Source organism: Hipposideros armiger, unplaced genomic scaffold, assembly GCF_001890085.2.
Source record: "Hipposideros armiger isolate ML-2016 unplaced genomic scaffold, ASM189008v1 scaffold_638, whole genome shotgun sequence".
Taxonomy (NCBI): Eukaryota; Metazoa; Chordata; class Mammalia; order Chiroptera; family Hipposideridae; genus Hipposideros; species Hipposideros armiger.
In genome coordinates this window covers 281,632-294,722 of record NW_017731988.1, presented here as the reverse complement: position 1 = coordinate 294,722, position 13,091 = coordinate 281,632, and the positions used below count along the sequence as shown (strand labels likewise).

The following is a 13,091-nucleotide window of genomic DNA, read 5'->3' as shown; positions in this document are numbered from 1 at the left end:
CAGTGACACTGCCCTCTACAGATAAGATGCTGAAGAGCGCAATGATGGTGCCAACTTGGGCCAGTAAAGCAACATCCTCCACAACTAGACTGAAGAACAAAAGGAGAGCAACTTGTCTATTCCCCTTCCCCCAAATCCCCAGCGCTGTTACCATCCCCCAATTCCCCAATAAAAATCTTTAAAAAAAAAAGAAAAAGAAAAATACCGTGGGTTTTAAAGAGACGTTGGCTGAAATACTGAGTCCTCAATACAGTAATTGTGATATTGGGCAAGGTTTTCCATTTCTCTGAGCCTCAGTTTTACAGTCTATAAAATGGCAACGTCTATGTCACAGGCTTACCATTAACATTATGTCACATAACGTATACTACAAAAGAAACCAGTCTATAGTACCTAGTAGAAGCTAAATAGATCCTCAAACAACCAACCCACCTTTTGCCTTAGTTTTTCAACATCTTTCTCTAAATCAATCATCTCAAATTTTCTTCATCATATAGCCCATTAAAGTTTCTTGACTCTGTACCCTAGGATACAAACATTTATAAATTCTATACATGTACCACTGTACTATTACAAAATACCCAAAAATAGAACTTTTAATAAGATGATATAAAGATAAAATGAAACCCCGTTTTACATATTGGCTTCATAGTGTTTTAGTATCTCAAGGGATGATAAAACTGAAGCCAAAGTTCAGAGTGAACAACAGTGGATGTCAATTTGTGATAATTCTGATTTTATTTTTTTCAGTCACTGTCTTATCCCATCTAGTTAAACAGTCATTGTTTTGCATCATAATGTGACTCAGAATTACTAGAAGTGTAAGCTCTACTATTTGCTTACTGTCCACTTGTATTGTTAGGCTTATCTTCAAACTGGTTTCTTTGGGAGAATATTTTTACACTCATGTACCATTTTGTGAGAGTTTAGTTAAAGCTAGACTATATAGTCTATAAATTCACTAAACCATGCATGTAGGAATTGCAACGTTTGGCAACATACTAACAGCATAGGGCAAAAAAGCTCTGCCATCCCTTCTGAGCTGTGGAACTGCCACTCTCAGGAAGCCTTACCTACCACGCGGGATGTGACGTGAAAATGTGACATTCACGCTAGGAAGTTACCGTCAACATATAGAATAAGACAATTTTTCAACATACACAGAGGGTGCCAAAAAAAAAATGTATACACATTTTAAGAAAGGAAAGAACTGTATTAAAAATTGTAATACTCAATATAAACCGATAACAAAAGATGAGTACAAGTCACATTTGGCTTCTGTAATTACAGGAGGTGCTCAAAGAGGTTACCATCTGCATAATTTTAATACAGTTTTTTCTGTTCTTAAAATGTGTATGCATTTTTTTTGGCACCCTCTGTATATTAAATGTTAGTAAGACTTTAAAAAATCATAATAAACAGAAGTTCTAATGTTTTCTCCCAACACCTGGAATGTCTTGCATACTCCTAGTGTATACACATTCTACATCACACTTGGCCTTAAACTCTTAAAACAGCCTCCTAGCCAATGTCATCTTCTTCTATCCTCCAATCTATATCTTCTGCATTGTTTACAACTGTTAACCTCTCTGAATTATAAATCTGAACATGCTACCCAATCCCTCTCGGAAATCCTCAATGGCTCTACAACTCCTCATAGGGTAAATCCAAACTGTTTAGTGTGGCATAAAAAGCCTACAGCATAAAAAGTCTAGCTCCAAAACTCACATAAATCCAATTTCATCTCTTAGCAATGCCCATGCTATGCCTTATTCTGGAGCTCCAGCAAACTGTTAGATGTTTCCCACACATGGTTTTGCACACCTTCATTCATTCCGCAAGCATTTATTGGCTACTTGTTATATACCAGGAATTGGGGAAGATAAACAGACTCTTGAAGGCCTAGTCTGCCAGCATAATAATCAAGTAAATAAAATTACAGCATAACATGAAAAGAACTCTAACGGAGATTTATACAAAGCGTTATGAAAGTTGGATCAGGAAGGTTTCTTAGCTCCATGTAGGTGCTGTTTCCTTCACCTAGAATATACTGACCTCCTTTATTTCTTGTTTGATAACCTTATTAATCCTTCAAAAATCCAGTTCAAATGTAAATTTTTACTTTAGAAACTGCCCTGGAAAGACTTGGTCATTTCTTCCCAGCAACTCAGGTATCACTTTGTCATATTGTTATGGCCTTACTGCTATTTCATAATGACATTTTCTATTCAAATTTTGTACAAAGGTGAATCTTCAAATGTTGAAAAGAGTTGGGCAAAGCTGCAAAATAATTATTCCACCTAATGACAACACTCAAATTTTTAAAGTTAAGATTAACCATCCAAGAAATATTCCTGCTTTATAGGTGATATATTTTTCCAACTTTTAATGGAAGTATAATATACACAGGGGAAATGCACATACCATGCTCAATAAATTTTCACACACTAAGCACACTCCAGTAACCTGCACCCGCCCTTAAGTCTTTATAAGTCTAGCAACTATCTGACCACTTGTATTCAGATACTAGGGAGAGGTAATCTAGTTATTTAACCACCAGGACTTCTTTCAAAAACAACAGCAACAACAACTCTTTTAAATATCAAACTGAGAATTCAAAGGACAGATAAATTATAGCAGGAAAATATTTTGTGAATAAATAAGATGATTTAAATTGAGTGAGCTGCATAATCAACTTTTTAGTTTCTCATATTGATCTGAGATATTGGTTTTGAAATAAATTAGACTATTTTCCTGGTAAATACTTTTATATTTTCAAATGCATATGATTGCTTTTTGAAATATTTTTGTGAAGGCGATAAATCCAAATATAGAAGTGTCTTTAAGTGGCTTAAATTTATTTCTTGTAATCCTTGTAATAGCAATAGTCAAACATCCGACGAACAACCACAATTTACCAACCAAACTGATACTCTCTTTCAAATAAGTATCTGCTGGCCCAGCTCTTCCTGTTGGCTAAATCCTTGAAAATTTTTAATTCTAATGAGTGGATGACTCAAGAAATTTCTGAAAGTATCATCACTCCTGTTCATAATTTCCTTCCTACCAATAGCTAGTTATATGAAGAAAAGACCAGCAATTCTAGTACAAGGCCTGGCTTCTTCTCTAAGTAGTAGAGAAACTTAACCAAACTTTAGGCAAATCCCTTAAATCCCTTAGCTTCCTCATCTGTAGAAATGGGGATTATATTACTGAAGAATAGGTGAATGCTTTCCCAACAAAGAAAAGTTTCCTTCAAATTCAGCTACACCTGTGGAGTACTGCTGTTAAATCTAGAACAATGAAACCCGTCAAGTTAGAAGCCAAATAATAGAGCCCTAACCCTACCATTGATTTGCTGGGTGACCATAACAGAGTCACTGAAATTCTGGGGCTTCACTGGTAAGAACACTGGACGGGATCACTAGTTCTCATAACCGTTTGGGTGATGGGGCACTTGACATTCATGATGCTCTTTGCAGAACATGCTCCTGTAGGATGAAATAGAGTACTGATTTACCAACTATGTTCAGTGCTGTCACACAGGACTCTTGTGAGCAGAAAACTATGTTATACCTATTACAAATTAAAAAAAAAAAATCACAGCCATAAGCAAACAAGGCCACAAAAAATGGACCATTTGAGCTTTTCTCTTAGTTTGCATTCATTTGTACCTGGATAGATTTTACCTTGAATTCAGTTAGAATTTCCAAGCAGACAAATGGCTGGAAGTGATATAAATTAAAACAGAAAAAATTGAGTGGAAAAATTTTAAATGAGGAAATTCTATTCATTATCTAATTAACAGAAAAACAATCCTGTCATTATTGAATTTAATTACTGATCATTTAATTGCAATAGCAAAACTCTTCACCCCAGCCCCTGGGAGTAGAGCTAGAGTACCAAGCTGTAGACTCTCCCTTTCAGCCCTAAGGCTCTATGGTTTCCACTGAAATTTGCATTTGATTTGCATGTGCTTCATGCTGTTCTGGACACAAATAACAATGTAATATTTTTAAGAGTGCCAGTGTAACTTTATGATTCAGAATGCAAATATTTTCATGCAGGCAAGTTCTTAAAATGACAAAGGACCAAGTTCCCTTCATCAGAATCCAGAAATTTTAACTAGATCATGCTGCCTCCTAGAGGCCAAAGGTACATAAATGCCTCTCAGTTTATCAAGATGTCTAGTTTCAACAAACATCACATATGCTCAAATACATCTTGATAATGACCAAACAGAACATGCAATGCTGATTTTATTATTTTAAGTGATTCTTTTTCTAATTTCTCGATAGAGACCTACTTGCATCTAAAAAGATGAAATGGGGGGAGTGGGGCGGCGGATTGGGGGGAGGGGGTTGTCACTTTGAGGGGTAAAAAGTATAACTATTGCACTGTGTTGTACACCTGAAACTAATTTTTAAAAACATATAAAATTTTAAAAATTAAAAAATTAAAAAATAATAAATTAATTTTTTTAAAAAAGATGAAATGGTGAGGAGAAAATGATCCAACCCTGAAGAGACAGTGCAAATGACATAGATATTCCGCTATCAGTAACAAAGATGGAATACTAATAAATGCAAGCATTTAAAAAATGTATACTGTAAATTTAAATATAATTTTCTGATAGTTCATCTTTAAACCTAAAAGGATTACATTGCTATGCTTAATAATAGAACCATATTTCTAAAAAAAAGGTCTAAGCATGAAGCAAAATTTTATCTGTAAGTATAATATCCTATTAAACAAAATGGGTAAAGGTGTTTCTCGAGCCAGCCAATATTGAGAATGAACACACATGGCAAGCAACTGATGCTGGGAAATCCTTGTTCATAATATTGTTAACGAATCTGTAGAAAACACTGAGATGAATAAAATTTAATTCAAGGAAGTCAAATACAATGCAACCTTCCTCACTTCTTTTTGGCTGCATGCTGCTTCATTGTGTTGGTGTAATGAAAGATCTGGCAAGTGGGAAGTTTCAATGCATTCACACAGGGCAATTCTGCAGCAGTTACCCTGGGGATAAACATGCTCTCGAGCACAAAGAACTATTCTAAGTAGGTCAGAGCTCCCCAACAGTATTTAGATCACCAAAACCTTCATAAAAGACTTTAATGCTCTGTCACTTCAACCAGAAAGGAAGAAAAATACAAAGAGTCACAAGATACATTGTTAGAAACAAGAACACTGAGGATTTAAAAAAGGGCAACTATTAAAAGAGACTGGTCTGTGGTTCTAAATTGGAGTCTGGTCAAGTCAAGACATTTACCAGCAAAATACTCGGTCAAAAGCATACTCATGATCCTGTTAAATTAAAGAAAGTTAAACTAAACTACTGGATTAGAGATACAAATAGAAATCAGAACTTGTTTAAAACAATCATTTGGTATGGGCTCAGAAGATAGAATCTATCAGCTTCATATATTCTTAAAACATTAGTGATAAAAAAACAATTTAAAAAAAGGCTTATAAAGGACTAGGGGTTGATGAAAAGATAAAAATCAAAGATTCTGACAAGAGAAAAATTCTGAAATGTTCTAAATTAAATTACAATGGACTGGACAGCGAGAAAAGGAGGCAAAGCAGTTAGCCAGGGGCCAGCTGACAAGACTGCTCACATTCCTGAGTGTATGTTGGAACTTTGGATTAACTTCCCCAATTATCTGAAAGAGAGACTACCTAGGTACCATGAACCCCAGGAACCTTCACTTCTGGTTTACACATGAACTTTCCAAACAGTTGCCCACAACCAATCCGAAGGAGCAAACACTTCTTCCTCAGGGACTCTGCTGAGCCTGTCCCAGAACTAGGCCTGCTTCACCTTCTCCCACCCCTTTTATCTATAGTCAGTGCAAATTCTTTGAAAACATCTTGAATCTTGCTCCCTCCTCCCTGATGTATAAAACCCAATCACTAACTCCAGGATGGCAGACGTTTTGTCTTTTCCACCTGACACAGCTGCTTGTGGTTTAGACTTCATGCCCCAGGGCCCGGTCTTTTTCTTGCTAGCAATGGCCTAATAAGCCCTTTGTTAAAAGACTTCCCGGTATGGAAGTTAAAAGTTTTGTTTAACATGTTTAATAACAACCAGAACATATGAGTATCTTGTGGAGAATGAAAATAATACATATATAAAACCTAGATTTTTCCTAGACTCCAAAACCAACATTGAGAGGCACAAGTCACTGTTTTTCTCATTCTTCAACAAATTCTGGCTGCCTGGGCATGCGAGATGATGAGAAAGGGAACTAACTTTTTAAAGCTATCGCATCCTTTTTCCTCCTTGACTCAACAGACACCCAAGGCTTTAAAGTTCACCAAGAAAACACAATGGGCCTAGAAGTCCTAAATCTTCACAACTGACTATTATTTCCGTCCTTATGTCTAGATGTGACAACCTCAACATAATTACTTACTCTAAAATAAACAAGGAAGAAAATCTGTAACAGACTTTTTTTTGTTGTTTTGTGACAAGTATCCAAGAACATGTTAGCGTAAAAAGAGATGTTTATTCTAAAGATGGAATGGCTTCTCACAGAATCCAAATGCAAAGCTGCACCTCAATCTCAGGAAATAAGAAAAGTGGGAATTGGAAGACCACAGAAACCAAGGGAGTGTCTGCTTCCGACCTTTACGTCTCATTTCATGGACTATTCCTTCTCCCATAACCTGCTCTGTTATTCAGTCTCCCTGGCCTACCTCACTGTTGCGAAAATTCCCAGGGGCTGAGAGACCAGAGGAAGAAGCTCACAACTCTCTCATTATGTTAACAGTATATTAAAGAAACTTACATAGGTGTGTCCCAGGTGGCGGCCAGAGACATGAAGATCCTCCCCACTGCGCTCAGGTACTAAGGGGTTACCCAGGACAGGGCAGGATGGCTAGAAGTACTGGGGCGTGGTGACCTGCCTGATAAGGGGAAAATGCCTATCATGCTTGCCTGGGGCAGGGCAACAGCCTGTTCCACCAACCAGCACAAACCAGCTTGCTGTGGGGCATAGGGGAGGAGTCTCTGAGGGGATTTAGGGGAAGCAATCTCTGTACTGCACTGGATCTGGCTGGCAGGTCCAGCAACCCTTAGGCAATGGTCACATCATGGAATAGTCTTTTCCTTTACACACACATAGGCCCCAATTTCACATATTAATATGCTTTTCTCAGTCCAAGATCCACAACTCTAGAAGGATATTCTGACTGGTCCAGCTAAGGTCTGCCCATTAAATCATCCATGTCCAATCAAACTGGGTACCTGAAAGCCCATTCATTTGGTGATGAATTCTTTTGGTTTTTGTAGGTCAGAAAACGTCTAAAATGTCTTCATTGTGCCGTTAAAATTTTTTTATTTTTAATTATAGTTGACATGCAATATTACATTAGTTTCAGGGGTACAACATAGTGATAACACTTATATACCTTACGAATTCACCACTATAATAAGTCTGGTAACCACCTGTCACCACACATAATTATTATATTATTGACTGTATTCCTATGCCATACATTACATCTCCATGACTTATTTTTTAACTGGGAGTCTGTATTTCTTAATCCTCTTTCCCTTTTCTGTCTATCCTAGCTTATTTCACTTTTATTTTTTAGATATTTTCAGTGAGTATAAAATTCTAGGTTTATAGTTTCTTCCTTTCAGTACTTTAAAGATGCTGCTCCTTTGTTTTCTCGCTTCCATGGTTTCAGAGGAGAAATTGGCTGCCAAACATCCTTATCTGTATTCCCCTATATGTAATGAAACTTTCTTCCTCTGGCTGTTTGAAGATCTTTTCTTTATCACTGGTTTTGAGCAATCTGATTATGATGTGTAACTTTCTTAGTTATCTCTTGTGCTTCAGGTTTACTGAGCTTCTTGGATCTATGGATTTACTGTTTTTATCAAATATGAAAATTTTTTGGCCATGTCTTCAATTTCTTTCCTCTCCCCCACTCTTTTCTTCTATTCTTCAAGGATTACAAGTACACTGTTTTAGGCTGCTTAATGTTGTTCACAGCTCACTTATCTTCTTTTCACTTTTTTCCTCATTCTTTCCCCTCCCTGGGGGCTCATTTTAGATAATTTCTATTATGCCTAAAAACTCAGTAATCTTCCCCTCTCACCCCCACCCCCCCAGGTCTAATCTGCCATTAATCCCATCTGGTGTATTTTTCATCTCAGATATTGTAGTTTCCACATTTAGTTCTATTTGGGTCTTTTTTTTTCGTTTTTATCTCCCATATCTATATTTAACTCTTTTAAAACATGTGTAAAGGTATAATAACCTGCTTTAATTATTTTCTTTGATAATTCTAAAATCTGTATTAATTCTGGGTTGGTTTCAAATGATAATTCTCCTCATCAAGAGTTCTGTTTTCCTGTTTACTTGCATGCCTGGTAATCTTTGATTGGATGCCAGACATTGTAAATTTCACTTTGCTGGATGTTGGATGTTTTTGTATTCCTATAAATATTCTTGAGTTTTGTTCCAAGATGCAGTTAGACATTACTTGGAACAGTGTGTGCCTTTCAAGTCTTGCTTTTATGATTTGTTAGGCAAGTCTAAGGCATTGCTCAGTTTAGGGCTAATTACTCCCCACTATTAGTGCCAAACCATCCTGAGTATTCTACTCAAGACAGCTTTTAGAAAATATTATTTGTTTTAATATGAAATAATGAGTTCAAATCAGGCTCTTTACAAGCAAGTTGGGCAAGTTTATTAATACGTCTGAACACCATTTTGCTTCTCTGTAGGATGAGCATATAATTTATCAGCCAAACTAGGACACTTATCCAGGACCAATGCTAAACAAGATGAGGTACCAGTACAAAAACCAGGGGAGTCCCAGGGAGACTAGCAATATACAGAAAATGGGGAATGACTATATCTGCCTCTTAAGCTTACTGTTGAATTGTAAACAATACTTAAAAATATCTAACAGGGTTTGTCACAGAAGAAGACATCTATCTTATTATAACTGGATATAGTTCTGTACCTTCCAGAAATCTGGAATATATCCTTCCCAAGTCTCATACCACCTTTCCCATTCTAAATTTTACCAACCCTTCAAAATCAAATTCAGTATCACTTGGAGGCAGTCATTTCATGAACTCTTCTATGATCATCCAAACCTAACAGCTAACTAGCAAAAAAGTAATACAATCTAAAAGACCAGAATCTAGAATGAGCTGATCAGGGAAGGAAGAAGAAAAGCAAATTTTAAATGAAGCCAAATAGAACTGAGTACTTGTATCACAGTACTCAATCTGTACAACACTGGGGAGAAGTTGTGCTCTTCAAAAAGTTCTCTGGGGAGAGGACTCTGGAAAGATGGCAGAGTAGGAAGCACCAGGAATCTGCATCTGTCTCCCCACCTAGACCGCAGTTGCACTGGCAGAATCTGTCTGATGTAACTATTTTGGAACTCTGGAGTCTGCTGACAGCTTGCAACTTCCAGAGGAAGACTAGGATAGTAAACTATGGTTAATATAGGTCAATTTCAGCTCTTAGCACAGTAGCAGTGACTCATTTCCCATCCCACAAACACTTGGCAGGCAGCTTGTACACTTGTTCCTGGAGCAGCTGCACACAGCTTATGGGAACCAGGGTGCCAAAAAGGACCCTGTTCTCCAAACAACTGGGAACTGGGTTTTCACTGCTGATTGCTGCTTCTGATCACAGAGGGGCAGATAAAAAGGTGGGAAGCCATTGTCATTATACCATTCCATACTGCCCTCCCGTGCCAGCTGAAGTGATTTCCAGGGGATTTAAATAGTCAGAGTCCTCTTTTCTCAATTTCTTTTCCCACTTTATTTCTCACTTTTGCACCTTTCAGGAGTCAGGCATTCAAGACTAGGACATTAAAAAACTACTCACGGCAGCCCAGCTCCAGGTCAAGCTGTTGTTCACAATCTTAGCTGTAGAGGGCGCAGCGTCACTGGCCCTCAAGTGGGAACTGAACTGGTGGCCCTGCTGCTCAGAGCTTGCACTCCCAAGCCAACTCTTAACCAACTGAGCCACTCGGCCAGCCCCTGATTTATATTTCCTTGATGATTAATGATGTTTAGCATCTTTTCATGTGCTCATTGGCCACTCATGTGTACTGAACTGTACACTTAAAAATGGTTGAGACAGCAAAATTTATGTTACGTGTATTCCACCACAATAAAAAAAAGGGGGGGGGGGTAAGTTCTCCACGGATGTGCTGACCGACAGGGAAGTAATGGGAAGGAATATCACAAAATCAGCTGGGGAGAAATCTTGCTATGCATATCTCCTTGAACATTTTTAATTCATTCAGGTAACTAACAATCATCGGTGCAATAAGGTTTTTGTTTGTTTTACTTACTGTTGGTTAGGACTTTGGGAAGGTTTTTCTTTCCAAAAAGTAGTCCTAAAGGTTTCACAAAACAAAAGAAGAAAGAGAAGAAAGAGTATCTAAGGTAATGATGAACTGGAATCCAAGTGAAATTTCTCATTTGCCATGTTATACACAGACAAAGTTGACGCATGAATAATTGCTTTAAATATAAATTATTTTAGTTCTGAGAATATAACAGGCTAAAAGTTATAAATAAGTCCCATTTCATTAAAAGTATTCAAAGTGGTTTTTTTTAAAAAAATCTTTATAACTTCACAACTTTATTTGGCTATATGTTGATAATTGTCAAAGCTGGGTGATGGGGCTGGAGGTCATATTCTTCTCTACTTTGCATTAAGTTTCAAATTTTCCATAATAAAAAGTTAAATAAACTTATTTATTTAGTGCATTCTTTACCATAGGTGTTAAATCACTTTGGGCATTAAGAGTCACATGGTTCCATAGGACAAGAATGAACTAGAATGAATGCAAAGCAAGGAGAATGCTCAGGTGAAATTATTCACCCACCCTGTGATCACTGAAGCTCTTTTTGCTTCAGAATCCCAGTTTCTAAAGAATAGTAAATCTAACCAATCCAGCCAGTTGTATTTACAGTCTGACTGTACCTCACAAACTGATATACCTACATTTGTACTGATAACTTCTTCAGCAGCTTCCCACTTGTTTCACCGAAATTCCATTCTTAGACAACTGAATACATTTACTTATTTTTGGATAAACAGTTATCTGCCCACCCATGGGTGAAACAGTGATCTCTAGATTCATTACAAAAGAAAGATCTGAATAGTGTCTGGTACATAATTGACACTCAGAATTCCACAAGAAGTACCATGTACCACAGGCACAGATATAAACACTTTTCCTATAAAACTGCTCCCCAAACTTATATAAAAAAAAAAAATAGTGGACTAGGAACTTCCCAGAAGTGTTATTTCAGGAAAGACTTAATAATGGAAAATGTAAAGAAGAAAAAAATGAAAAGACCTTTAAAGTCAACATGGCTTTTAATCAATCAGAACCTTGGGGATCAGTCAACAATTGTTCCGAGTGGCCACATTTACACAGCTTCCTCCAAAACACATAAGTGCACATAAGAAAAGAATGTCCAGGAAACTATATTTTCCAACAAAATGGCTTGTTTGTGAAGAAAGATCTCCAAATGAATGTAGTTCAGGAAGGTAAGAAACCCTGTTATTGTTATCTTTACAACATCAGAATGACCTTAATCAGTAACTTTCTCCCAATGCATATGTGAAAAAAAAAAAGAGACATCTTTCAAAGGGATAACACAAATACCAAAATAAATTAAAACACCAATGGTAATGTCTTTATATAATTTTAAAATCAGAGAATCACAAATTTGTGCAATATTCTAATTTACATTGCAGTCCATGGTAATGAGAATTAAAGGTAGGTATGTGAGATTTTTTAAAGCCAATTTTAATATATCTGCATTTATGCTGGTATACAAACATACGAGGTCTGACAATAAAGTTCGCGAACTTGTTGCAACGATATTGCTAATGTTTCTTGATATCAGAGGGATTATTCATTATGAATTTGTACCAACAGGACAAACAGGTAACCAAGTTTACTATTTGGAAGTGCAGAAAAGGCTACATGAAAAAGTTAGACGACCTGAGCTTTTCACCAAAAATTTATGGCTCTTTAATCATGACAATGCACCAGCTCACACGGCACTGTCTGTGAGGGAGTTTTTAGCCAGTAAACAAATAACTGTAATGGAACACCCTCCCTACTCACCTGATCTGGCCCCCAATGACTTCTTTCTTTCCCAAAGATAAAGGAAATATTGAAAGGAAGACAATTTGATGACATTCAGGGCATCAAGGGTGATACAATGACAGCTGATGGACATTCCAGAAAAAGAGTTCCAAAATTGCTTTGAAGGGTTAACCAGGCACTGGCATCGGTGCATAGCTTCCCAAGGACAGTACTTCGAGGGTGACTGTAGTGATGTTCAGCCATAAGGAATGTAGCACTTTTTCTAGGATGAGTTCGCAAACTTAATTGTCAGACCATGTATGGCTTTACTACTACTACTACTTATGCCTAAAATATATCATCATATGTAATATTTATATAACATACCACAAGCTGTCCAATAATAATGTATTAAAGTATTGATACAAGAATCAAAACCTCCACACATAAATATATTCATTGCTATTGTAGATGAGGACAAAACAGGCAAAAAGATACCTAATTAGAAGAAAAATCTAACCAAAAAATTGCAATTTAAGACTAAGGGAGTAGAGGATATCAGTTACCCAATCTACAAAGCTTTACCCAAAGTAAAAGAAAAGTAAACTAGTCCTTTCATACTTGCCACACTTAAAAATAGAACCAAGCACAAGCTGAGTTAGGAGGGTGTCCACATGTGGGTCAAGCTGACACGAGGTATCAGAGCCACGGTGGTGCAAGGGTATCTGCACAGAGGGAGAGGTGGGGAGCAGCGATGGGAGATTAGTTATGTACAATGGAAGACTGACCAAGTAAGTCCATATATATATATATATATATATATATATATATATATATATATATATATATATATATATATATATATGTAATAGGAGCCAGTTTTCTCAATTTCAAGAAAGGAAGTTGCAAATATGGCAAGGGGAAAAACTGGAATGAATGCTGTGGTGTCATATTAGGATTGGATATATCTGTATGAACAGACAGACAGT

General features: G+C 36.8%; 1 protein-coding gene across 2 annotated transcripts in view; it reads right to left on the bottom strand.

Annotated features, from left to right (window-relative positions):
- The window catches only part of FGD4 (FYVE, RhoGEF and PH domain containing 4), a 219,976-nt gene that overhangs the window by 177,149 nt on the left and 29,736 nt on the right, over nt 1–13,091 (bottom strand). Inside the window, exon 1 of one of the 2 annotated variants that reach the window (XM_019625686.1) lies at nt 6,801–6,833. The exons of the other annotated variant lie outside the window; for it this stretch is intronic. The gene's annotated coding sequence lies outside the window, so the exon portion shown is untranslated. Of the gene's footprint in view, nt 1–6,800; nt 6,834–13,091 lie in introns of those variants that run through there. 2 annotated transcript variants of the gene reach the window in all.